The 25,673-nt window shown below is 42.5% G+C and overlaps 1 long non-coding RNA gene across 2 annotated transcripts in view; it reads left to right on the top strand.

Moving 5' to 3' along the window:
• Window positions 1–25,563, top strand: part of LOC139599099 (uncharacterized) — a 70,464-nt gene extending 44,901 nt beyond the window's left edge. The window contains exons 2-3 of one of the 2 annotated variants that reach the window (XR_011682155.1): window positions 10,434–10,597; window positions 18,138–25,563. This is a non-coding gene — a long non-coding RNA (uncharacterized lncRNA). The remainder of the gene's footprint in view (window positions 1–10,433; window positions 10,598–18,137) is intronic. The other variant, XR_011682154.1, reaches the window with a different exon arrangement.
• Window positions 25,564–25,673: the final 110 nt, after the last annotated feature.

The raw sequence follows: 25,673 nt of genomic DNA, 5'->3' as shown, positions 1-25,673 counted from the left end.
TTGTCTCAGAGCCTGAGCAGGGGACTGAGCCTGGATTGTGCTGCTCCAGGCTAAAAGAGCTGAAAGAACAGCTTCTCTCACAAAGTGGCAGCAAGAGCTGAGGTTTTCCTCCACACCTGAGCTTAGCAAGGATGCAACAGCAGCATTATGCCACAGGACACCCTCCTCCTTTGGGCAGAGATGTCCAAGGTGAGGCAGAAGATCTGGGGTGTTCCTCCTCCTTTCGTAATGATCAGTGACTGGGGAGGCTCTCCAGAGCTATCACAGCTTCTCAACTCCATCTTCTCACAATTGCTTTCCCTCATGATTTTCTCTGCTCTGTTGGCATTCCAGCACATCTGAATCTCTTAGATTTCTCTTTGTCCTCATTTTTCTCCCTGATTTCTCTCAGAAGTTTTCCCCACATTGTTATCTGCAGCTCCCATCTCTGCCTCGTCGCTGTTCCTTTGCCCGAGCTGCAAGTGGTTTGCATGGTGGTTTCTCCTGTCCTGTTTTTATCAGGCATTCTCCAGTAACATTCCTGCATTTGCCCATTTTTGCCCAAGGTTTTGTTTACCTTCTCTATCTGCTCTGGGTCCACATGTTTTGGGGCTGTTGGATTTCTCATAATTGCACAGTTTGGGTATTTTTTTTAAAGGGTTGGGGTTTTATCTTGCTAAGATGTATGTTTCTCTTTTCTTCCTGCATTGGCCTGTTCATTTAAAAAAACTTTCTTTTAATCAAATGAAAGGAATTAAAAATGAAGAGGGAAAGCCCAAGAATTTAAATTCCAGTCTTCTTTCTACCCCAAGGAACCAAGAATTCTTTCTATTTAAGACAATCACAGATTTTATCATTGTGACTGGTTTCCATTAACTTTGTAAGTAGAAAGACATTTAGTAAAGTTGAAAGCTGTCTCTTACATGATGACAGACTTTGCCTGTTTTAATATTTTTGCTGGTTAACTACCAAATCCCAAGTCTACCACTGTCTACAGCCAACATTTAGTGTTCACTACTCCTCTGGCAAGAAACATGACTTAGAAATATCTCTTTCCTACTAAGCTTTTGAAATGTATAGTGTTTTGTGTCAGAAAAACAACAGTCTCAACATGTGAAAGAAATTGCCACAGCAAGCCCCACCCCTGCAGAGAAAGAAACAGCAAAAGAAAGGATGAAAAGTGTTAGGCAGAGACTTTTCTTCAGCAGGCACAAGCCATGAGAGCCTACTCTAATAAATACTGATGCATACACCTCAGGCAGGATGAACAGGTTATGTAGACTGAGAAACTGGTTAAACCAATGATGGTGCCATGCTGGGATGCAGTGATGCCAAGAGGGATTTTCCTTCTGGAAGTCAGGACCCAGTTTAGCCATGTTGGAACTCTTATTGTTGCTGTCAGCAGGACAAATGAGACCCTGGCACCTGGGATGCCACCTGCCCCCACACCTGGTGCCATGGCCACCTGCAGCTGCTCTCACTCCTCTCCTAGCTCAGGAAAATGGGAACAAGGGGAGCAGAAAGAATTCTGAGCAGGAATGTATGTACCACTTTCCAGTGTGAGCAGCACTGACTGGACTGATTCCAGCTTCCAGCTCAGGTCCAGCCAACAGCAGGAAGGCACTGCCAGCCCAGTTCTGCTGCAAGGAGAGGGAACACATCCCCCTGGGAGAACTTTGCAGGTAAAAATGGGTGTGTAGGTAGAGCAGATGTCCAAAGGGCTGCTCCCAGCACAGCTGGCTCAGAGTGAGCCCACAGAACCCAGCTCTGCTGCTGCCTGGTGCTGCTGGCTGCTGGGCAGGGGCACAGGGAGGGCAGAGATGCTCACCTGAACTGCCCTGTGGTGCTGAATTGATACCCCTCATCCTCCATCTGGTTTTCCCCCTCCACTGAGGAAAGCAGACAGGAAGCAAAGCATTTTGCTCTGCCTGTGAAAGGAGAAATTTGTTCTTTCTGGTTCTTCTGAGCTTTGTCTTCCATGCTGCAGAGTCCCTCTGGCCCCAGTGACAAGTGACAAAGGTCCCAAATCACCTTCTGCAGCCAGGCTGCCTCGTGCTGCCTATTTTAGACTGAAGGCCAGAGAAGTCAGATTTGGATAGAGGACTGAGAAGAGACACAATCTCCCCCCATAACCCATATCCCACCTGCCCAGCTTTTTCTTCTTACAGTTTCTTGGGAAAGCTTTTCTGTTACAAAAAAGTTTTTCTCTGATGTCCCTCTACACTGCTTCTACCTTCAGTATCTCAGCTTCTGAAAGGCTCCAATGCTAGAAAAAGTTGTAAAAAAAGTCAAAGAAGGCCCATAAAGCTTTGCAAACTTCCTTTCAAGAGAGTTGCAGGGCTCAGCAGCAGGGATGGTGTGGAGTCACACGTGGAGTCTCCTCCAAGCCAGGCTGGGGAGGACTCAGTCAGCCCAAGCACCACCTCTTCACACCTGCCCTCAGAACTGCAGCTTTGGCTTTTTCATCCTGAGTGTTTGCTTCTCCTCAGATACATCTGTTGCTAATTTCTGTCTCAGTTTATTATCAAAAAAGTCTTCCTTACTTAATTATTAGAAACAGAATCCATAACGTACTCAAAGCTGTGAAAATGTAATCCTGGATAATTTTTTACTCTCAGAGAAAAGTCGCTAGGACTGATCTATTCTTTCAATCAAGTACACCCATTTAGTTTATTTTTAACATTCCTTTCATTATGTTATGAGCTTCTTAAGGATAATGAAATAATTGCTTGTCTCTTTGATTGATCTTTGTTTTGAAAGGGAACTTTAATAGTGTTATTTCTAGAACAGGCTTACAATATAATACAATTAAAGGAAAACATGACATTAAAACACATTAAAGCACATGTTCTAATAATTAGACCTACAATTCTTGTCAACCAGAGCCCTGTGTAGGGAGGAGTTACTGTAAAAATTTATGAGGGAATAATTCATATTATTCAGCCTAATAAAGCAAATATATTAATAATGACATTTTATGACATTGTGTAGCTGTGGCAATCAGTGAACAAGCTCCTTCCCAGGACTGCTCTGGAAAGCTGGAAAGATGCTACAGGGGATTCCTGGCATTTTATTTTGTTAACATGGAAACATATCAATAGGAAGTGGTGCAGAGGAGAGCTTTGACAAGCTCTGGTCTTTCAGAACTAAGAATTGTAGTTTGCACAATTGTCTGAGACAGCAAATGGTGGGGGAATTTAAAACCTGATATCATCGGGTATAACTGAAATGGGAATGTGCATACATGCAAATTAGAAGGCAAAATGAAAGGGGTGAAGAAAGCAGAGATCCTGAACCTGGATGTTCGTGCTGCCAGCCAGGAATTCAGTTGTGCTGATGATTAGATGTAAATGAGATAGTATAGGCAGATTACAGCAGACTGAATAGGCAGGCATCTCCCAGAAAGGATTAAATAGAATTGGTCAGAAGAGCCTTTTACCCTGTTAGGACACTGACACAAGGGCAAGGCTGTAGCACTGGTGTCAAGGATTTTCTAAAATGTACTTTCTTTTCCACTTTCTGTAACCTTATTTCTCAGTAAGAAGGCTGAGATCCCAGATAATCAAAATACTCAGTTTTGGAGGGGTTTTTAAGGTCCAGTTGCATTCAATTTAAATATTTGGGGTTTGGCAACAAAGGATGGAATGGAGGAAATTTTTTCACTTTTTTTGAATCCTAAACCAAATGATCTTTTCTTCATTTAAGATCAGTGAAATCATTTAAAGGCTGCTTAGAGTTTGGTTGGATTTGTGCTGGACACACAAAATCTGCCTTGGAGGAAAGGACAAGAGGGTCTGGAGCATCCCAGGGAGCTCTCTGTGGATGCATGTGGCTCAACCCTCTGATGAGGTTTCATTGATTTTGCAGTGATTCTTTATAGCAAATGCAGCTTCTCTAAGGAGAATTACTCTCTTTAACATCCACTCCACGGGGCACACGCAGTGCGAATCCACATCAGTGGTTGAGCAATATCTGGCAGGGTGATTTGGCAACTTAGGAGGGAAAGAGAAGACTCTGGAGTGAACTAAGAAGGTTTAGGTCATGCTTTGCACTTGTCCAAACTGGAATCACAGCTTTAATTCTTCTGCTTTGGAGAGGCTGGGACTGCCGCTACCTCTGCTGTGTGGATGGCATCTCCAGGCCTTCTCTGAGAGCTCTCCTGCCTCTAGGTTCATGCAAGAAGCAGTTCCAACCTGGGAATCCAGAATTCCAATTCCAATTCCAATGCAGAATTCAGAGCTCATGCTGGGAAAGGACGGTGTCCTTGTTTCTCAGGATGCCTGCAAGGCTGAGTTCGTGAACGCTGATGACGGCAATAATGCCTTTGGGAGAATCTTGGCACATTGGGACTGACTGTTTTTCTGATGGAAAGCTGAGATAGCAGGAGGAACCTTTATCCTCTGGCTGAGCAAGAACATCTTGAATCTGTTTATATGTGTATGATAAAAATTAATCAAACCTCCACAGGCGAGATTCCTCAAGGATGATAAACACTCGGCTGGCTTAGGAATCCTGCACCAGCAGTATGGGTTAACCTGGAGAGCTGTTTCACTCCAGATACACTTGAGGAGCAAGGCTGTGGGGCACACAGAGAGAAATATCACCAGGAGAGCTCCAACATTTTCTGTGCACAGAGCAGGTACTGGGCCACTCCAGTTTTACCCACTTGGGTGTCTTTCACTCTCTGTTATTAACAAAGCCAACAAATATTACTCCCCTGCTTGCTTTTATTTGGTGTCCCAGAGGTCAGAACCTGATCTCTGCCAGGATGAGTAAGGATCCTGGCTCAGTGGTTAATAATCTCTGAGTTTCAGTTTAAGGAGGATTAAAAAGAAATCGAACACAGCAATCAAACACTGGTTTCTCTGGGAGATGGTAGGGGTGAGAGCAAGCCCAGCCTCACCTCTGCATGACTGAGACAGATGATGGGTGAATGTAAAAGTGGTTTGGTTTAGCCTGTGAGGTTAAAACAAGGCCCCTGCTCAGTTTTGTTCCCCATCCCACCTTTCCTGCAGCCCAAGAACTGAGGAAAGCCCCAAGTGAGACAAGTAGCTGGTCAAACCTCGGGATGCTTGAATCATTCACTCATCATTCCTACACAGCAAGATGCTGATGATAGTTACCTCCAGGGGGGTGGATTCAAATCCACTTCTCCAGAGAGATTTGAACCTGCCATCTCCCACACCCTGGCTGAGTGCCTTAAATATTTGGTAGAGTATCTGGATATCCTCTACAGAGCTGTAAACCTAGGCCAAAAATAGTTTCCAGCTGCAACTATATGACTGATTTGACCTGAGACTACTTGGGAAGGGCTGGGGGGTGGTGTCAAGTATTTTATTCACAGAAGAAAAATAATTGCCCTCCCCTATTAAGAAGACTGAAAGGAAGAAGCTCTGTTGCTACAGGAAATGAGCAATGAGATCTTTCAGACAAGGTTAGGAGGCTACACTAATAAACACCACCTTTCCCCAAGCTGTAGTTTGAAAAAAATATAGAGTTCTCTGCCCTTTCTCCTTTTATATATAGCCATACACTTATGTTTGGGGTTTCAGGATGTCCTGGAGTCACAGCATATTCTCATCATGTGCACTAATAATGACACACATTTCATGGCTGTGACCCCGGGGAGTGCAAGTGGATGTCTCAAATACACCACGTCTTTCCAGAAAAAAATAAAGACCAAACAATCCACATTTAAATTATAGAATCATAGAATTATTCAGGTTGGAAAAGAGCTTTAAGATCATTGAATCCCATCCTAGGTTTTAAAAGGCACCTGAAGTCAGGCTTCTAGAATCATATTTAGGCTTCTAAATAAATAATCAAATTTTCCCATGTGCCGCATTCAGCTTCTCTTTGATTACACAGTTGTATCTGGAAAGCCAACATTTTGGAAAATCAGCATAATTGGGGGCTTGAATGCAGACTTGAAGTAGAGATTTGCAAAGGGACTTAGGAGCACAATTTCTATGGAGGAAAGGTTTAGTAGTTCCACAAGCACAACTTTTAGGTATCCATTAGGAAAATCTCAGCTTTGCTGGAAACACCTCTGGATTCCTGAGATTTCATGCATTTGGCAGCCAGGCCCCAAGTTCTGTCGTCTGACCCGAAAAGAAGTCTGCTGAGTTCTGTATAACTTATGTAGCTTTTCTTTGGAAAATAAATAAATCACTCAACTGGAAATACTCAAAAAAAGCTGGGCATATGTCCAGGTACAGTATGCCTAGCTTAGTGGCAAAAAAAGTTACGGCACACATCCTCCATTGTCAAGAACACTGAATGTTTTGGCTGCCCTAATAGAAAAACAATAATTCAATCATGTATTATAAAGGAATTTCCTGGAGAAGTTTGGCCCCACTCAATCATCCTATTAGATTTATCCTTAATGTGAAGAACAGCACATTAGATTCATTACATACATTAGGCCAGCTACGTTCATTTCCAGATGGGTTTCCGTAGAGTGGTCAAAATGCCTAAAAAAATGGCATTTTGAAGATGCCTTTATATGTAACTCCTAAAGCATGATAATAACTCTGCAGTCTCACACCACTCTATGCCCAGGAATTCCTCCTTGCAATGGAAGGACACATTTAACACAACTAGCTGTAAGTATTTTGTAAATCAATAATGACAGGCCCACAGGGCTGGGATCGTTGTTTTATTTTGCTGGCAGGGGCCCACAAGACTGGGATATTATGCAAAGAAGAGGGAGGATGTGTGAGGAGATAGTTATGCTAATATACAGCACTTCCTCCCTCCCTCTCTCCTCCCTGGAGTAACTGTCTTAACATTACACGTGGTGATTTGTCCTTGGCAGCTCCAAATTACCTACACCTGTTGGCTCTGGCACACCATTAAATACCCCATTAAAGATTTCTCTATTCACCAAGAATGAAGAAAATGCAGTTCAAAGTGCTCTGCTGCAGCCCTACAACCATCACTGAAGTGTTTTAGCTACCTTTCAGATGAGAGGAGCTAGATCAGTATCAACACTTTTGAAAATAGGGTTGCAGAGTGATATTTATGCAATTTTAGAGGTTTAGATTTCCCAGAGCCTTGCAGCCTTGGTCCTGGCTGGGGTTTGGGATGGTGCTGCTGGGAAACAGCCCTGTGCTCCCATCAGAGCCTGTAAGGGACTGTGTCTCTGATGGAACAAAAACAAAAGTAAGGGAGGTGTGTCACCCCTGGAGACAATGATCTCTTCTCATGCAGCACTGGCCAGAATCCTTTTCTTTAAAGCTTCTCAAGGACCAGAACCTCCTGTGTTTGTGAAGGCTGGCCCTACATTGTGTGACTTTTTCCCAGCTGCCAAAACACAGCTCTCAGCAGACTCTTGGTGTTGACAGGATGCCTTTGAATTTCTCTTTACATGTTTGCCCCTCACATTCTCCTTCATCTCACAAATGTGCCATGTGCCCAGCTTCTTCTCCCTGGACCAGAGACCTGGATGCTGCTGGTCAGCCAAAGGACCAGTGATCACTTCCCACTGGGGTCCCAGGCCAGAGGAAGAGCAGAACTTTGAGGGGCAGCTCTTGTGAGTGTCTCTCCATGAGAAAAGCAGAACTGCCTCTTCATGAGCTTGTTGTGGGAGGTGGGTTTTGCTGTTCTGGTGTACAGCACCCTCCCTGCTGATCACACTGCAGATGTGCAGGGATGGGCTGAGGTACTATTTCAGTCAAAAATCACTCCTGAACTGAAATTGTATAAAACTGCTCCAAAACCACTCATTACTTTAGTAATAAAGGGTGCTTATCGAAAAGACTTCATTTTTTGCTCTATGGTTTTGCACATGCAGGGTGCCCAACCCAGACCAGGACACAGTTGTGGTTGTGAAGCATCACAGAGCAGCTGGCCCCACTCAGGTGCTATTTGGGGCCACTGCTCTGCCAGGGCTACCAGAGATGTTCCACAGCAGGAGTTTTGACTGAGGCAGAGATGGAGAGTTGTTAATTACACACAGCAAACGACTGCAAACCATCACTCTGACTGTACTTGATGCTGGGAAAGGTTTTACTATTCTTGGATCTGCCACAAAAACATTTCAAGCTGTTACAATGCCTCTCTCTCTGCAAAAGAGGCAGGAGGCTCCAGTATTTCAGCTGTGCCAGTGCAAACAGTTTCCTCACCACCTTCACCCAAGTGTCTCCTAATGATACCCCTGGACCTTGTGCTACACTCCATTACACAAATGTAAAATACATCTACCTTCTATGCATGTGTAAATACACATGCTTTGCATTCATGCATGTAATACAGGTATCAACTTTCCCAAGTCCACAAGATCTGTAGCTCTACTGGTGCACAAGCATGTCCTCTGCATACTTAGAAATTATATCAACAAGATGTGCGTGCCAAGACTTTTCAGGAAGGAATCTGAACTGGGTGACCAGCCAGAAATGTCAATAAATGCCCATAAAGTCCTGGGACATGCACTGGAGCTGCATGTTGTGCTCCTCCCCATGCCAGCAGCAGGGGCAGGCAGGATGCTCTGTGGTGGATCTCTCCTCCTGCCCATCCAGACTTTTTCAGGAATAACTCCTGTACCCTGCTGGGACAATTTGCCAATAATATAATTTTACATATGTTTGAACTGCTTTTGTGGTCTTTAAAAATGTTAAAAGCACACGTATTTGTAAAAACTCTGGGTTCCCTGATGTGCTGGAAACTTGCTAGGTGCCTATAGTGTTTCAAACTAAATCCTTTCCCTGTTCAGGGAAACCTTGCCAGGTTTTCTGTAGTCCCAAGGGGTAAAGTTCTCATCTGTCAGTTCCAAATTACTGAAAGCATAAAGTTGAGAATATTACAATTATCAAAATCTCAGAAATGATAAATGGAGGGTCTATTTAGAATATTTTTCTATGTGATGTCCTGCTGTGATGAATCCAGTCCCCACTCTTCAAACCCTGAGTCCTTTGTTCTGCACTGATGGAAATAGTTTCATACAATACCCCATGTCCCACAGGAACAGTTCACTGTGGTCATTACATTAATTAATCTTTTCTCTGAACTTGCAATGTCCCTAATACTAGGTCTGTGTTTGTTGTCAAATTCCATCTGTTAATTTGTAAGTTTGTAATTTTCTTCACCTTTCCTGACAGTCAACACCTTCCTTCCTCAGTGTTTGTGATATCCAGAGGAAAAAAGAGGAAATTGAGATACAGGTCAACCAGGCAGTCTTTCTGTATATCAGTTCACTTTTATTGCTTATTAAAATGGAGAAAACATGATTAAAAAAGTGAAATCATTATTAAGCACACTGTTAAAACTAAGCAGTAATTTGTTGCTCTTGCTACAGGGAAGCTTGGCATACTTTTCTTTCTTGTGCATTTTCCAGCCTTATTTTTCTCCATCACTTAACATCCACTGCAGGAGAGCAAAGCCTCTCCCTGAGCAAAGCTCTGCAGACAAACTGGGATCACAAACTGCATTCTGATTGCCTGTATGTTAGAGAAAATACAGCATGATGCCAATTACTTCGGGGGGGGGAATGACTTTGGGTTTATACCACTGTATCTGAGATCATAATTCTTCTCCTTGTGAGTAATTGGGGTCACGTGCCTTCCTTTTTAACCTCACCACTGCAATGCCTACACCTCATGCTGCAGGGTGAGTAGCCTGAACCATCCCAGATGACTGAGTCATGAACATTTTTTCTAGATGAATACATGAGAGTTTATATGAGAGCAAGTAATTGCTCTTCATATGTGCCTGGGATATTATTTCATTAACTCAACTACTCCCTGTTCATGCAGAAGCCCTAAAGATCAAGCAGCTGCTAGTGCCAAATTAAGTTTTCCTTGGGGTTAGAGCACAAAGCCAAAACTTTTGGGTCCTTTTTCATTACCTTCCTCAATTTGTAACTTTAGACAAACTCCCTGGGATCTCTGTACATGAGTTACCTATCTATAAATTTGAATGAAAGCTTAATTTACAAGGGAAAAGAGATGTGAAAGTTAAGCATAAGGGGCCAAATTCTGTCCTCTTACTCATACTGAAACAGCCCCAGGCTCTGTGTTCCTTGACTTTGGCTCCATGACATCACCAAGGAAAGCTGCACTTGGTGTCTGTTCATGTGTTTACCCCTGCTCTCCAGGTAGGCAAAACACTCTGGAACAGCCTGAAATTCTCCTGTGAAAGCTGCCCTATAAATGCAAAGTGTTCTTGTGACTCAGGTTCACTCTTTGTTTGGGTACAGATTCAACATCTCACTTCCTTGGCATATGAGACATGTTGTTATTACAGCACTCTTTCCTACCTCCTAACACCTACTTAAAGAGAAATCACTTCTTACTGGCCTCATGTTCAGGGCATAGAAATCTATTTAAACTTTCCTTGACATGAAGGAAATCATTAAAATCAACCTCAACCCTTCTGCCCCTGAGGGATTGCTGTCTTGTTACACCAAACCACTACAGGTAAAGCTTTTAGCATGCCTTTAACTCTGCTTTTCTTAGGAAGGACCTCAACTTCTGAGACTGAAGAGACTTCTCTGAAGCCATGAGCAAACAGCATGAGAAAGCAAGGGCATGGGGGAAAAGCTCTGCTCCCAAAGGAGGGGTTTTAACGTGGCTGAAGGAGGGAATGAAGACTTCAGATCAAGGCTTTAGCACCATGTTAGGTAAGTGGCACCTTTTAGCATAAAATCACTATATGGGGAGTAAGCAGAATATTATCAGCTATGTTTATATAATCATTTTATATGTTCTTATATTCATTTCACGCATGCATGAGTGGCTATATAACCTACAGGGCACTAGAGGTCTGTTTTGCCATGTTTTGTCCCCATGGTAGTAACTTTTCCTCCCTATATGTAATGTTGATGCTATAGTTATCCAGGTTAGTGATAAAAACCTGTTATTTCCAAAATCCCACAGCTGTAATGGTGGCAGGTTGCTTTAAAACCAGGATGTGGTCAAACAGAATGGCCCTGAGCCCAGCAGACACCCACCCAGCACCTCCTCACACACACCCTGGACACTTCTTACCTTGCTTTTCACAAGCCCAAGAGTCCAAATCCATCTGTGTGCCAGAGATCTATGAGTGCACACACTAAAGAGCATATTTATGATACCACAAATATTTAAGCATGGTCCCTGCAAGTGGGAGGAGAAACTGCTCTGTCCAAGAGCTTTTGGCCATAGGATTTCCCTTTCTTGCCAGCCTCCAAGTGTCCCCCTGAAGCGATGGGAGGCCTCAGATAATCATCTGACATCTTCCACAGTGCTCATAAAAAGAGCCAGTCAGAGCTCCTTATATATTATCAAATGCATTTGAGCTTCCACAGGACAGAGCAGCACTTCCAGGAAAGGAGGGAGAAGCGTGCAGCAGGTGCTGAGGCCTTCAGGGAGCCTGGAGTGGGGAAGGAAGGATCCTGCCAATGTGTCTCACAAAGCTCTGGCCAGCTCTTTCCCTCTTTGCTTTCTTGTTGGGAAAATTCAAGTTTTCTAGCCTAATATGTAGTGAGACTGTGAAATGAAGCTGGTGAAAATGGGTCAGTGTCAGAGGAGGCTCCCTCCTGAAGGGCTCAGAAGGCCTCCTATGCCAAACAGACTCATTTCTTAGGGAAGTCTGCTGCCTTCCTAGAGTCCAGATTAAAGATGTGAAGAGAAAGCTCTCTGCCCTGCTATGAGTGTTGGATTTCTGTCCATTACTGATTTTTCAGGTAGGAAGTGAAAAATTTGTGATAAGAATTTCGAGCGTGATCAAGAGAGGCTTCGGGGGCTTGGGACAACAAGGGATCAGGAGCACAGGCAGTGCTCTCCTCCATCTTTCCAGTTGCAGAGAACGATGAGGGAAGAAACAGGAAGAGCCAGCAGATCAATAGCTGGCTCCAAGCCTGATGTTATCGACAGGATTTTGGGATTTTTGATCATGGGTCGGTTTACACGACACCGAGCTGGATGGCAACAGATGGGGTACACCTGTGTCAAAATGGGAAAGGATCCTTGCACAGGAATTAGCAGGGCTCATTGAGACAGCTTAAAACTAGAAAAAAAGACAGCTTCAAACATTTGAAGGGGGAAGGGATAAACCCAGGCTTGCTCGAGAGAAGTGGATATTCAGTATCCTGGTTTGGATTAATAAATAGCCTTCCTGTAATATGCTGCTTTACAGAATGGTCAAAGAGAGAGCCAAACTGAGCCTCTGAAAAATGGAAATGATCCTTGTCCCACAGTTTACATTTTCAGCTGAAAAGAAGGGATCAGGTTCTCTCCCTCAGGCTGAGCAGATTCTTACTCTGCAAATAATTGCACTGAAACCAGTGGCAGTGCAATGGAGTTAAAAGATGTCCTGGCATGGTGTGGACGCCCCTAGCTTTGATTCCAAACATCCTTTCACCTTGTTTACTTATGTATTAAAAAGCTTTAAGTGCCCTACAGGCATTGCAGTATATTGGGACTGAGATGCCATGGCTGAGCTTTGCTGCCTGCTTGGCTCTCCCAGCATACACAAAGAAATCCAGGGTCAGAAAGGATGAAGGAAATTTGTCCAAAAAGCCATTGTGATTGTGTTTTTTGATTGTGGATTTTTTTTTTTTTCTTTTCCTCCTCCCTCCAGCCAAATTCCCAGTCACACTGGTAGAGTAAGCATACTTCACTGGATACCCTGATTTAAATAAAGTAGCTTTTCCACTAGTAGATGAAAAGGGTGGATCCCATGGGCATGGTCCTGCTGCTTCTTTTCCTGAACAAAGCCAGCCAATTAGGTAGAGCAGTACCTGCTCTGTGCCCCCTCTGTGCTGCTACATGTATTTCTTTCCTTTCCCATGACATTAATACAACTCTGCACATGGTGCTATTTCCCCACAGTATTAATATGGATCTGCACATAAGGAAACAGGAGGAAAAAGAGGCAGCTCCTGAACACCTCCTTGGTTTACCCTTTACCTCTCACAGAAACAGGCTGGAAAATCTCAGAGAGGAATTTTTTATGCTGGCATAATGCCAGACTGATTAAATCAAAATGAGCCTCCCAGCATAAACCTGAGGAGTTCCTCAGGTTTCCAATGAGGTCAGTGGGCTGGTGATGGGGAGAGCCCTGGCCCAGCCCTGTTAGAGCCACAGCTCCATGAGATAACTGGGTGTTGGCCACCACTATCTTTATCTGGTTATGTCACTGCAGGAACTCAGCAAGCTGATGTAATCCACACTGGACCAAGCTTGTGGCTTGGATGCTGAGGCTGTAAGGCCATGCTCTGCTCTCAAGAGCTTGTGGTGGGCTCAGGAACCCTACAGCTCCAAAATCTGTGCCTTTGCAAATACCTGAATCACCCCAAACAACACCTAATCACAAACGGGGTCACAAGGGGAAGGTACTCCAAAAAGCATTCAAAACACTTCCAGCTGGTAAGGAGGAGCTCAAAGGCAATAATTTTGGGTTGCCTACACCAATTTAATTTACCCTCCATTCCTTTGGCTGTCTGATCCTGTTCTCCTTTCTCCTCCCAGGCTGTCACCCAGTTTTTAAGTGGCTTGGGGATCCTTGAGTGCCTAAAGGGGATAAATCCTGGAAGAGTCCAATTATTAATCTCTAGAAGTCTCTACCATGTATATGATTTCTCTTTCAATTTTCTTTCTTAGAAATAAATTAATAGTTTAAATCCCCTGTTTTTGAGCTTGGGGCAGGAAAATCTAACAGGAGTTTTCAGCTTGAATGATGAAAGTTTTGTGGGGATATACTGAATGGCAAATGAGACCTTTTCCTGGGAAGTCTGAGCAACCTTGGCATGAGGTGGGACTCAGGCAGTGCAGGGTGGACTCACAGAATGCTTAGAAAAGCACTCCAATGGTTGTGCCAGACCCCTCAGAGCACTGCATTGGGTGGGTAAATGTCTGTGATCTGCCCAGAGGTCTCAGGGAAGCAAGGCTGATCCCTTGTTTCATTGTCTTTGATGTGATTGTTCCAGAATCTCCTCAACCTGCCTTTCATTGCCATAAAACTCCTTCTTCTCATCCAGATCTTGATGTCATCTTCTCTCTTCCCTTCCTGGGATCTCTGTAATCATTTTTAACATTTTTTGTACATATTTGTACATATTTTGTGCACATTTTGTACATACATTGTACATATTTTGTCCTAGAGCCCCATTTCATCTGCTCCTCTCAGATTGCCTCTCCTCTGGTCTGTGGGGATGCCAGAAGAGCAGAGCAAAGATATCACAGAACAGAATATTGTTGTCCTCTCATCTCTGCTACCTCCTTTACTGTTTCAGAAGCAGACCCAGCTCTCACTTGATGTCCATGCAAGTGTCCAACACACTGGGGTGGATCTGTAGAGAACTCATCTTTAGTGATCCAGCAGGTGCTTTGTCACTACTGTTTATTAAAATTTGTAATACTTGGGGTCAGTCTTTTATCTCCAAGAAAATAAACAGATCTGCCCTGTTCCCAAGAGGAGGCAGGGAATGAGGCTGGTGCTGCGTTGGCATTTAGCATCAGCTCCAGGGAAGTGTGGGGCAGGGTCCCAGCACCCTCCCCTGCCAGGCCCATGAGCCCAGGCTGCTGGAGCTGCTGCTGCTCCAAGCAGCCTTGACATGGCACCACCACTCCAAATCTGCATTTTTTTCCCCCTGGATCCCAAGATCTCCTCCCTGACTAGAAGAAGTTGCCTGGCAATGCAAGGAAACAGGCTGTGCCTGTGCTCCTTCACAGTTACAAAGAAACAGGCATGCTGTGCTGACTTAGGAAAATGGTCTGTCAAGTTCTTATAAACAATAATAAGAAGTAAAATAATGTTTCATTTTCTCCAAATTAGGAGGGTATTTGTTTTGCACTCATAAAAATCCGCTGGTCCTCTGAAATGGATCAGTAGTGACATCCAGTGGCCACAAAGTGAGACAGTAATTTTGGGATGTAACAGCTTGGGCAGAATTTGCCACTATTTAAATGTCTCCTAAAAGTGTTGTGTATGCAAAAAAAAAAAAAAAAAAAAGTTTGTATATTTTATAAGTGCCACCATCCAGGGAATGAAGAAAAAAAAAATTATATTTATATTTATATTTATATTTATATTTATATTTATATTTATATTTATATTTATAAAAATAATATATTTATTATATTATATAAAAATAAATATACAAATATTATATATATATATATATATATATATATATATATATATATATATATTTGTGTAAATATATACACTTATCCATCCAGATCTTATACTAGGAGCCACTCTTCTGCTCTGACCCACACAATGTTCCTTCCATAGATATTGACCTTCAGAATAAGATTAATTCACTCAACAAGGTATTTTGGAGTTAAAGGTAAAGTATGGATGAACTTGGGGTGTCTATGCAGGTTGTCAGCTTGTTTAATCAGTATTTTCCAAGGCCTTTTTGGCTCTCAGATGGTTTCTATTCGTCTCCTTGGCTTCTTAGGCATTTTCTGGCAGTGCTGTCCAAACAAAGGGGCTTTCTGCACTTGGCAGAGTCAAACAGATGTCATGGTTTCTGTATGATGAGTGAAGGATCTTCTATCAATGCTTTTTTAAAAGGAAATGTGTATGAAATACAGTGCAGACCCCTATTAAAACTTTCACAGCCCTATTTCCAAGGTTTAGCTGGCCACTAGATCCAGGTAGTCCAAATCCAACTTGACAATCCTACATCATGAGTGATTTGTTTCTACATCATGATTGGGTTTTTTTTTTCTTTCCATGTTAACATCTTCCAACCCACAATGTGTTAAATACAGCAAAGGGAATACTTCAAGCATCCAAATGGCTCCCTGGCCTTGAAGAAGCAGACACAGAGACTGTCTAGGATTGCAGCCACTCTGCTTCACTCCTTGCTGAGCCAGGGCTGCAGAGTGGCTCCTCATGGGGGACATGAACCAGGCCACCAAGGAGTGCATCAGCTGGTTTGGACGAGTTGAGGAACTTGAGAACACCTTGATTCTCTTTCTTGCTGTGTTAGAAACATACTGACCAGCCCAGTGTGAGCCAGACACAGACTATTTTTCACCAGCTGTGCACTAGGAAATGCTCAGCTCTCCCTCAGAGACAATAGGCTTTTCTTTAGTGAAGTGCTGATGCTGTGACTCCAGAAAGGAAATCCTCAGTAAAACACTGTCCCTTACTTGACCAGACTTGCAATTTAAGATGTTGAATTTACACCTTCTCTGGCAGCCCAGTGCCTCTCACTCAGTTCTAATGTGAAGCCACTGCTGTGGTTCAGTTCAGGGCTGGGGGAGATATTCAAGTTACTGTTGGCTGGAGAGTTGCTGTGTGTGCCTCGAGGCTGGGGGTTCCACCACATGCATTCTTCCAGACTCTCACAAACACTCAGCAAAAATGTATTATCTTAAATCTTCCTCTGCTGACATTTAAATGAACACATTTTTCCTCAAATATGAGACAGGCCAAGAACATCTGGCTCCACTGATGCTCAGTCAGTAACTCATTACACTGCAAGAGCTCACTCATTTTTGAGCCCTGGGCTTTGGTAATGCTCTTGCCTGGTTTATGGCTCTGGTGTACTTGATTTGTGCTTGAGCCAGGGTTTTATATTTAGGCACTTGAGCAACAAGTTTTGCACAGAGATCCCAAACCTTTAATTCACAGTTGTGGAAAGGGCTGCAGTAAAACCCTGCTCACTATTCATTGCTTACATTTCGAATACGGGTGCTGCAAGGAATGACAGTTGGATCTAAAAACACTTGTACTGAAACTAAAAAGCAGAGGCACATAAGCCAGCCTTTCAGATCCTGCTGATGTTTTATCTGAGATAGCAGCCTGATAAAACATCCTGCTTGTCTGTTCAGGGTGGTGGTTTAAGGATATCATGACGATGACAGACATTTCTGCCATGTCACTTTTTGTTTTGCTCTTGTCAAACTTACTCTTATTTCTTATTTCTCTCCTGCTTCCATTTCTTGTAATGTTTGTTTACCAATGCTTGAAAGATGCTAAGGCTCCAAACAGGACCCAGATGGCAGCAAGCTCCTATTATTCACATGCAACTATTTATACTCATCTTGTACTTACAATCATTCATAGTAACTTTAAATTCTGATCCTTCGAGAAAATTTTGGGATGACTTTCCAAACCAAATCTGAGGAATTTACTAATACTTCAGCAGTATAATTAGTACCTCTGCTTAACCTTCTAAACATAAGAAGTCCATCATTATTGAGGTTTGATTCCTGCTAAGGAAACAGAAGGGGAAAGTAAGCAGTGCCTGAATCCATCGAGATCTGAGCTACTCCCTTGTCATGGGATGTGAAACATCCTCTAAGCTAGGAGAGAGTGAGCAGATTACCAGATATCAGAATCACATCCAAGAAAAATATCAGGCTGCAAGGCAGGAGTTAAAACTGGAAAGCTTTATGTCATTGGTGCCAGGTGGGTGACAGAGCAGAGTGGTTGTAAAAAAGCAAGAAGTGAGTAGGTGACAGCATTGGTCTCCAGCAGAGTCTTTATGAGGCAGTGTAAGTCTAGCAGGAGTTAACAGAATGTAATAGGATTAAACTTGGCTGAGTTCAGAGCAAACAGTAAGATTTGCTTTCTCAGAAGTTTGAGATGTGGCACTTTGGCATTTCAGTAAGAAATGAAACCTTAAAAGGGGTGGTTGGAGTATATTTTGTCACTATTATTATTAATATTTCCAAAAATCCCTGGCAGGCATAAGGGCCTTAGGTGACCCAGGTGCAGAAGAAGGAATATGAGTGGAGGTGGGCTGCAGGCTGACAGGAAAACCAGCTGTGGACTGGCCATGCAGTGCTGCCCTGTCTTGGAGCACAATGTGGGTCTGCTGGGGTGCCCTGGTCCCTTTCCAAGACTTGAGATCACCAGCACTACCACAGTGAGGGGCTCAGGACAGCTGCCTGCTGCTGGGGATAGTGAGCATAAAGGTTCAATCCTTACTAAGTGTGGAAGAGGGAGCAGCTCCATTTGCACAGACAGCAACTGCTGGCTGTGTCTCCTTTTTTTTATATAATTTTTGTAGCAAGAAATAAAGGTGAAGTCTTTTAGCTTCCTGGAAAGTAAGTTTTGTTGGAGGAAAACAGAGTTTTATTTCTTAACAGAGTTTTGTTTCCTAACTACTTCCCTCACCCCATCCTACTCCCTCTCCTGCCTCCCCAAAATAAAGAATGTTATGGCATTGTCCAAGTCCATGAACAAGGCCTGTTCTGGTTTTTTTTCCCTTACAGGATTTCTTCATCCCTGAGCTGGAATGCTCTCTCACATTACTGTGGAAATGCAAACAATGTATGAGGATATAGCTCATGGAGCAGATCCTGCACTGACCCTAAGGCTGTCCTGTATCCCATGGAAAGGGACCAGCCCAGCTCCCAGTGAACACATAAGAGAAATACAGAGAAAGATACCAAAGTCTTTATTAAATGATGCTCAAAAATATTGTGCATCTGTCCAGAGAAGTCTCAGTACTGAGACAGCCAGGAAGTCAATCACTTCTGTGGTGGTGGTGGTGGCGGCACCACAAAAAAGTGGATCTGCCAAGAGGAGCAGATTCCATGACTGGATTCAAGGCTGGTTTTAAGCAGACCTCCCTCAGGACCTGGATGCACACGATTGTGATGTTTGCTGGCTGTCTTTAATTTTCTCTCAGCTGTTCTCTCTGGACTTCTCTACTAGATTGTGGATTATCTCTAGCTGAGGTACCACAACTCCATGGTGAGAAATGTACTCATGGTCTTCAAAATTTGTTAAGGAATGGGGGTTGTGCTCCCTGGTGAAGGCATAAGTTTTATCATCAAACAGAGACCAAAAAAAAGCCATCAATGCTGCATATTTTTATGAGTGAGTTCAGGACTCTTTGTGCTGATTCTACCTCAATGGAGGCTCAGTCAGGGGGCAAAGAAGGGAAGAAACTGAAAATCTTCTTCATTGTAATGATTGCTTGAGTATGTCTACACAACTGCAAAGCTCTTCTCTTAACATCAGTAAGGAGAACTGACAAGATATAATGGCATATTACTGCCTGCAGAGGAAGGCTCTGCACTTAGCTTTTCCAGGATTCCTCTGCTGCTGGATTTAGTATCACGTTACAGGAAGCCTGACTGGACAAACCTTGGCAAGATCTAATGGCCTCATACTCTTTGCTGCTCTGTTTTACACACTGCTCTGCAGATGCTGATCTGTTTTGGAGAAAGCATAGGCTGGCTCTGCATCTTTTGCTGTTCAAAAAGAACATAGTTTCAGAGCCCCATGTCCCAGAAGAATTATGAAGATGAAGCTTTGGACCATATTTTGTCTCTTGAAGCCAAGAGTATCTTCAGGAGGAAGTGTTCAAAGGATAAGATATTTTTATTGTGCTGGTCAGGCTTTTAATGCCACAGGAAATCTGAGGGTGCAGCTATGAATCTCCATGTGGTTAACTCCTGAGGTATTTAATTAATTGAAATATTATATTTCACACTTAGTAAAAAAAAAAAAAAAAAAAAAAAACAAACAAAAAAACCCAAAACAAATTAGCAAAAACCCCAAAAATTTTAAAAAGAAAATCCCAAACCTCTAGTATCTGTAATATAAGACAAAGGATCCTCTCCTTTCTTTCCTACATGAAAATCTACTTAATTTTATTATGACCATTCTCTATTTGCTTTTCCTTTCACACAGCTGTGCTAGTCTAGAGCACCTATTTAGCAATAGCCTGTTTGGGTCTATATGTTCAGCAAAATCTTGCAAGTTACTCCTTGGCATCTTAATTGCGTTTCCAAATAACTTGTTTTTCAAGTTCTCCACCTGCTACTTCATCACAGCACACAGGAACACACAGACTGTTTGCCAGACCCATGCAGGACCTGGTTTCCTTGGATGAGCTAAATCAGGAAACAAGTGTAGCTAAAGCAGAATGGACCCAGGCAAACTCAGAAAAGGCACTGGAAGTTTTCTTCCCAGATGAAAATAAGGAAAAAGAAACGCATGTGATTTATTGAACATGAAATCTTCAGATGAAGAGGATCAGACATTGTGAATTCTCATCATTCATCGTGAATAGAGGAGCACTGAGTACAGCAAGGGTATTGCTCAAACTGTGAGCAGCTGGCTCTTGTGTAAGCAATGGGCTGTGGAAAGGAGCTGTGTCTGCATCAAGACAAGCACTCCTCAGAAAAGCTGTGAACCAGAGCTCTTCACAGCTACCAAGAATCATTCTTATACTGTTTACCCAAACCCAGCTCTCCTAAATGCTTCTGTGTTAGAAAAGGGCACTTTGTGTTGTTGGTAGATGGCAAAATGAGGAAGTGTGAAAGTTGAGTCACCAAACCATAGAGAGAAAACACAGTGAGAGCAACCACAGCACCCTCACTGCCCCTTGTTCCTCCCACAGCACCTAAAGCAGTTTCCTGCAGCCCTGGCCTCCAACAAGAGCTAAATCAGCTAAATTAGCTCACTAGTGTAGGCAATGGTGAGGGATATTTATTCCAGCTGCCCCAGATGTGTCTGCATCTCCAACTGATGTAACCAGCCTGTAATTTTAATAAGCATATTTATCCTGATCTCACACATGTGACTTCAGGGCTTGAAGACCTAAGCTTCAGGTGACTAAATACCTTCTGAAGATAATGAAACAACTTGGCTGGTGTCTGTGGTGAGAATTCAGGCAGGAATCCTGGCATTGCTGTCTCACAGGGCTGTTCTCTCCAGGCCTGGTATCCAAATCATTAAAATACCCTCCTTAAATGTTGGGATGGGGCAGATTCAAAGCAAAATCACCTTGAGAGCTGAGCCCAGGCACAGAATAACACAGAAACAAAATACTGAGCCAGAATTATGAGCAAGGAGGGAAGACAAGACTGTGCTGATGAATTGTAACTAAAACCTTTTTCTGTAGGTAACACTTGTGTCAAAAAAAAACCAAACCAAAACAACAATGAAATGAAATACAAAATGCAAAACAATCACAGATTGTTACTGCTAACTCTACTAAATGTAAAAAGTGTGGAAAGCAAAAGGGGAAAACCAATGGTGTGAGAAGGACAGCAATAACTTGCTATTAAATCTTCATTGCATCTGTGTGACCTCCTCTTCACCTAAACTTGAACCTGGGCTTGCTCTTAATGTCACCTATCTTGTGTCAAGTGAAAAATTTCCCCCAGTAAGTGCACATGAAGAGAAGACAAGAAAAAGAAAGTTACTGTGGGAAGAGTCAGGTTGATGAGGGTAACTGTAGGAATCAAATAACAACTTGGCCTTGTGGAAAAGCAATATTTTTATTGTTCTGAGAGGGTTTCACAAATAACTTGGCATACACTTTGAAAATGTCCTTGATGGTGCCCTTCTGACAGCAAGTGAGCTCACGTTACAGCATCAGATAAGCTGAGCAACTGGTGTGGAGGAAGCACTGATGCCACAAATCTCCTGTGTAAAATCAAACACACACAATTACCTCGCTTATGAGCCATGGTGGGGTAACAGGCTTCAGCCAGCAGCCTGTCCAGCTGCTCCCTGGCACAGATCCTGAACAGACCTTGCAGTTGGTCCTAAACCTTCAGCTACTTGCCAGCCAGGAGCTGTACTGCCTGCACTAAGCATTCACAGAGCTGCTGATGGCTGCCCTTTTACTAGAGATATGGGCAGCTCAGACAAATTGCCATCAACAAAGCCTCTCCCAGGCCTTCCCAGCAAAACAGCATGAGTGGAGGGGGGGATACAGTCCTGAAAAAGGAGAATTTCCCAGGTAATTGCCATTAGGGGCACAGCTGAATTAGCTGAAGAAATCTGTGCTCCTGCCCTAATAGAAGAGAGAGGAACACTCAAATAAACCAGCTCTGGCCAGCCCAGGCAATTCTGTTGCACAAATGCATATCTGTGAATCCCTGTTAAGGACCTCTGGTGTCCCTTGAAGAGATTTAGAATGGGACAGAATTCAATCCTTTTACCGACCCTTCTGCACACCCTGTTCTTGACAAGGCCTGCTGTTAAACCCCCACTCATTTTTTTCCTGCCATCCTTCTCAACATGCAATTTTTTACATGTTTACCTGTGATTCCCTTCCCCTGCCTTTGACATCCTTTGTGCCCAAGCTGCTCCAGAGATGGACCAGAGCCCTGTGTACAAAATAGGGGGGATAATGGATGACTACACTCTGATGCTCCCTGGTTTGTGCTCCCTCCAAAGCAGATCACTTCTGCATGGTACAAACAGTATTGCCAGACTATGCTTTAAGAATTTAAGCTGATGAAGCAAAGATTAGCCTCTCAAAAGTCTATTAACAAACTTAGGAGGGTTGCTTTTTTACCCAGTATGTGTATTTATATATAATTAATGAACTCTAAGGCTTGCAGTACATGCTTCTATCCCTCCTGTATCACTGCTGTGTACAGCAGTGTATAAATTGTTGCTATTATTGGTCCTTACTGGCTGTCTCTTAAGAAGCTAACAGTGGAAAGGAAGATCTTTCTGTTCCTTTCAGAAATGAAGCCCCAGTATCAATCAGCACAGGGCTGAGCTCAGCCTTTTTCTACCTGCTTTACCTGCCTGAAATCTACATTTCCCTCTCAAACTGTAGGGTTGAGGAAATCAGGGGAAAACAGTAGGATTACTCTGAGATAGCAAAGAAAAATGCTGGGTACGAGGAGGTTTGGAAATCCATGCTTGCCTTAAGTCAGTCTTTATGGTGGAATCAGTATGGGGTGAATCTATGGGGTCACTGGTCCAAAGGAGCAAGAAAATGCAAGAAAAACTCACACACCGCTTCATTTCTCAGAAAAATATTAACATTCTCCCTGCTCCTCCTGCAGAAACAGCCATTTGGGATCCCTGAGATAAACCCAAGTGTTTCTGTTGTTCTTCCTCTCTTAATCAAGCTCTGCTCCCACAGCAGCTCCCTCACTGCAGCACCTGACACAGCTCACAGGGCTTTGAGGAGCTTTCCAGCTTCCTCCTCCTCCTCCTCCTCCTCCTCACCCTCCTCACCCTCCTACCTCCTAACTCTGCTTCCCCCAGCCCCACTCCCAGGCATGATGAGCCTCTCCAAACTCTTGTTTTCTACCATTTTGGTGGACTGTCTGCCATAACCTGCTCAAATTTTCCTTTTTAAATTCTTTTCTATTCCCACAGCTCTTCTGACTCCTCTCAGAGGACAGAAAGCTCTGACAGGTTGATTTTTCAGACCAGCTGCCTGTTGATAAATAATGATGCAATATTTAGTGGAAGTTAACTGATTGCAGGGGAAAGCAAGCCTGTGGTGATGTGCAGAAAAACAAGGCAGGAATCATCCTTTCAAACCTCAGCAAAGGAATTTTGTTGGATGATTAGCTCACAGCAACATCTGCATTGGAAGCAGTTAATAGCTGCATTTAAAAAAACCATGAACATAAGACTAAGAGCATTTAAAAATATCTGTTCTTGATGTTGCTACGGAGACCTTTATTGTAGCCACTGTATGTGATGTGCATTGATTATATTCCTCAAAGGTAACATTTCTCTCTCAGACTACTAGAAGCTGACAATACTCCCACTTGTAGGAGGTGGTGGGAGTACACAGGCTGTGGAACTAAATAGCACTTGAGAGGAGCTTTACTCACATTCTCAACCCTTAAAAATCTGTAGATGCACAGTTTCAGCACTCCATTAACAGTTCCTTGCCTCTGCAGATATCTCTTGTTTAATACATTTTGCCTTTTTTTAAAGCAGGAGGGCTTAGGATCAGTGCTTAGGATCATTGTAATTGGGGTGATAAATGCAGCAATCCTATTATAAAAATAAGGGTTATCATTCACATGGCTGGCAGTGCATGCATTTGGAGCTCCTTCAGTAAAATCTGAGTAGTTTCAACACATGGTGTTCAAATAAAAACTGAATTGACTGCATTAAAGATTTTATTTGTCTTTAAGCTGAGCTGATCAGGTCACAGTACCAAAGGCAGAAAATGCATTGCTGGTACTCATGTAGTTACCTGGGCTGCTTTTTTCAAATGATTTGAGAAAATGTTGCTGATCAAAAGCAGTTAAGTCAAAATCTTGGCAAAAAACTCCAAGTTTTTATTACCATATTCTAAGCTTTACTCATTCCAATAAAAATAACATTATTTGGAAATAATGTTATTTTACAGCCCTCACAGAACTTCAGTTTCACTTTTTAGATGACAGTTTTCATCTTCCTATATTTTTTTTAATTTTAATGTTGATTTGGATTAAATAACCTTGCGGGGATGACAAATTTTAGCAGAAATTATTCAGGAACCCAAGCTTCTTTAAGGCTTATTTCAGAGCAGTTTTAAATTTCATATTGAAAATATTTGCTTCAGTTTTTCCATTTGTTAGGGGTAGAGCTCAATAAGTAAATTCAAATAGAAGTATATAGGCTGCATTTCAGGCAGCTGTGGTTTTAGAGACATGCTTCTTAAATTAGGGAGATATCTGAAAAGTTGTAGGCTGGGAGTGGGAGGAAATGCCAGCATGCTGTGATGCTGAGGACAACAAACAGGTTCCTCACTTGTTTGAGCCTGCAGACTGGAATTTCACCTTCTCACTCAATTCAGCATCCTCAGCCTCACTGAGTGCCCAGGAAAAGAGAGAGGAAATTGAACAGATCCCAAACTGTACAAGCACTCATGAGCTTTGCCTTCTGGCCTAATGATCCTACAGGAGTACAGTTTGTCCAAAATAAAAAGGGGGAAATTGTTCTTCAGTTAAGAGGGATTTGGAATTTTTGCCTTGTCAGAAGTTTGGAAGCAAACATGAAGATCCTTATTTTAAATTGCATTTCTGCCAGAGAATTCCACCTATTTTTACTGATAATCAAAATTTTAGAGCAACCTCCCCAATCTGCTGATTTTCCTTACTCTTTTTCTTACTTGTTGTTGTTACTTCCTTTGTGTAGGCAGTTCACTTAGCCCATTCCTCTGCAATGTCTTATGCACAAAAGAAAAAGTGTTAAAAAAAGTGTTAAAAACGTATAGCCTAGACTCTGTGTCAAAGGATAAGGCCAGATTTCACTGTTACTACAGAGATAATACAGTTTTCCAACTTGCAAAATGTTTGTGACTTTACAAATTGCTTCAGTTCTCTCAAATGTTTCACTTCCTGAGCGTGAAACGTGAGGTTGTGTTTCTGGGTGAATTTAAATTTGGCCAATGTTTGTCTTGCTCTGAACAGTAGCAGCACAGACTGAGCAGTATGAAACCAGACTATTAAATAAAGTCTAAAGGGAGAACAGCAGGAATTGTAATGTTATTCTTTCTCAGCTGAAATGTGTTATTAATGGTATTTACAAAGATTTCAAAAATATAGCTATTTGTCTTACATAGTTAAACAAAATAACTGATGTTATTACAAATATGTAGCCCAAATTGATATGTATATGCATTAAAATACAAACATATGTACATATATTAGAATTATAGTTCAGATATGGTTGCAATGATCATAATTTGTCATTAAACATGGCCTTTGGGACAGTTTCTGAGAAAATCTACTTGAGTTTGTGCAGAAATATATTGTGAAGGGAATGAAACTACTTGTGTACAGATAAGCCTTGGGAACCTACATGCATATTTTCATTCTCTGAGTACAGAACATCAATACAGGCAGGGGAAAACTGTTGTTAAAAACTTGTTAGTAGGATGAAATAGAAATAAGAATATGTAAATAAATGTTTCCATATACTTTTCCTGAGTTTCTCACCAGTATAAAAGGTATTTCCCCCCCTGAGTTATTTACATCAAAATGCCTCATGTACTTTTGAGTGCTTGGAGCAAGTTAAATTCATTTTAGTTTAAA

The sequence above is a fragment of the Agelaius tricolor genome, unplaced genomic scaffold, assembly GCF_023055355.1.
Source record: "Agelaius tricolor isolate 1412-34295 unplaced genomic scaffold, bAgeTri1.0.p SCAF_22, whole genome shotgun sequence".
In the NCBI taxonomy this organism is placed as follows: domain Eukaryota; kingdom Metazoa; phylum Chordata; class Aves; order Passeriformes; family Icteridae; genus Agelaius; species Agelaius tricolor.
Note: the sequence above shows the minus strand (reverse complement) of the source record. Positions and strands in the feature narration are given on the sequence as shown.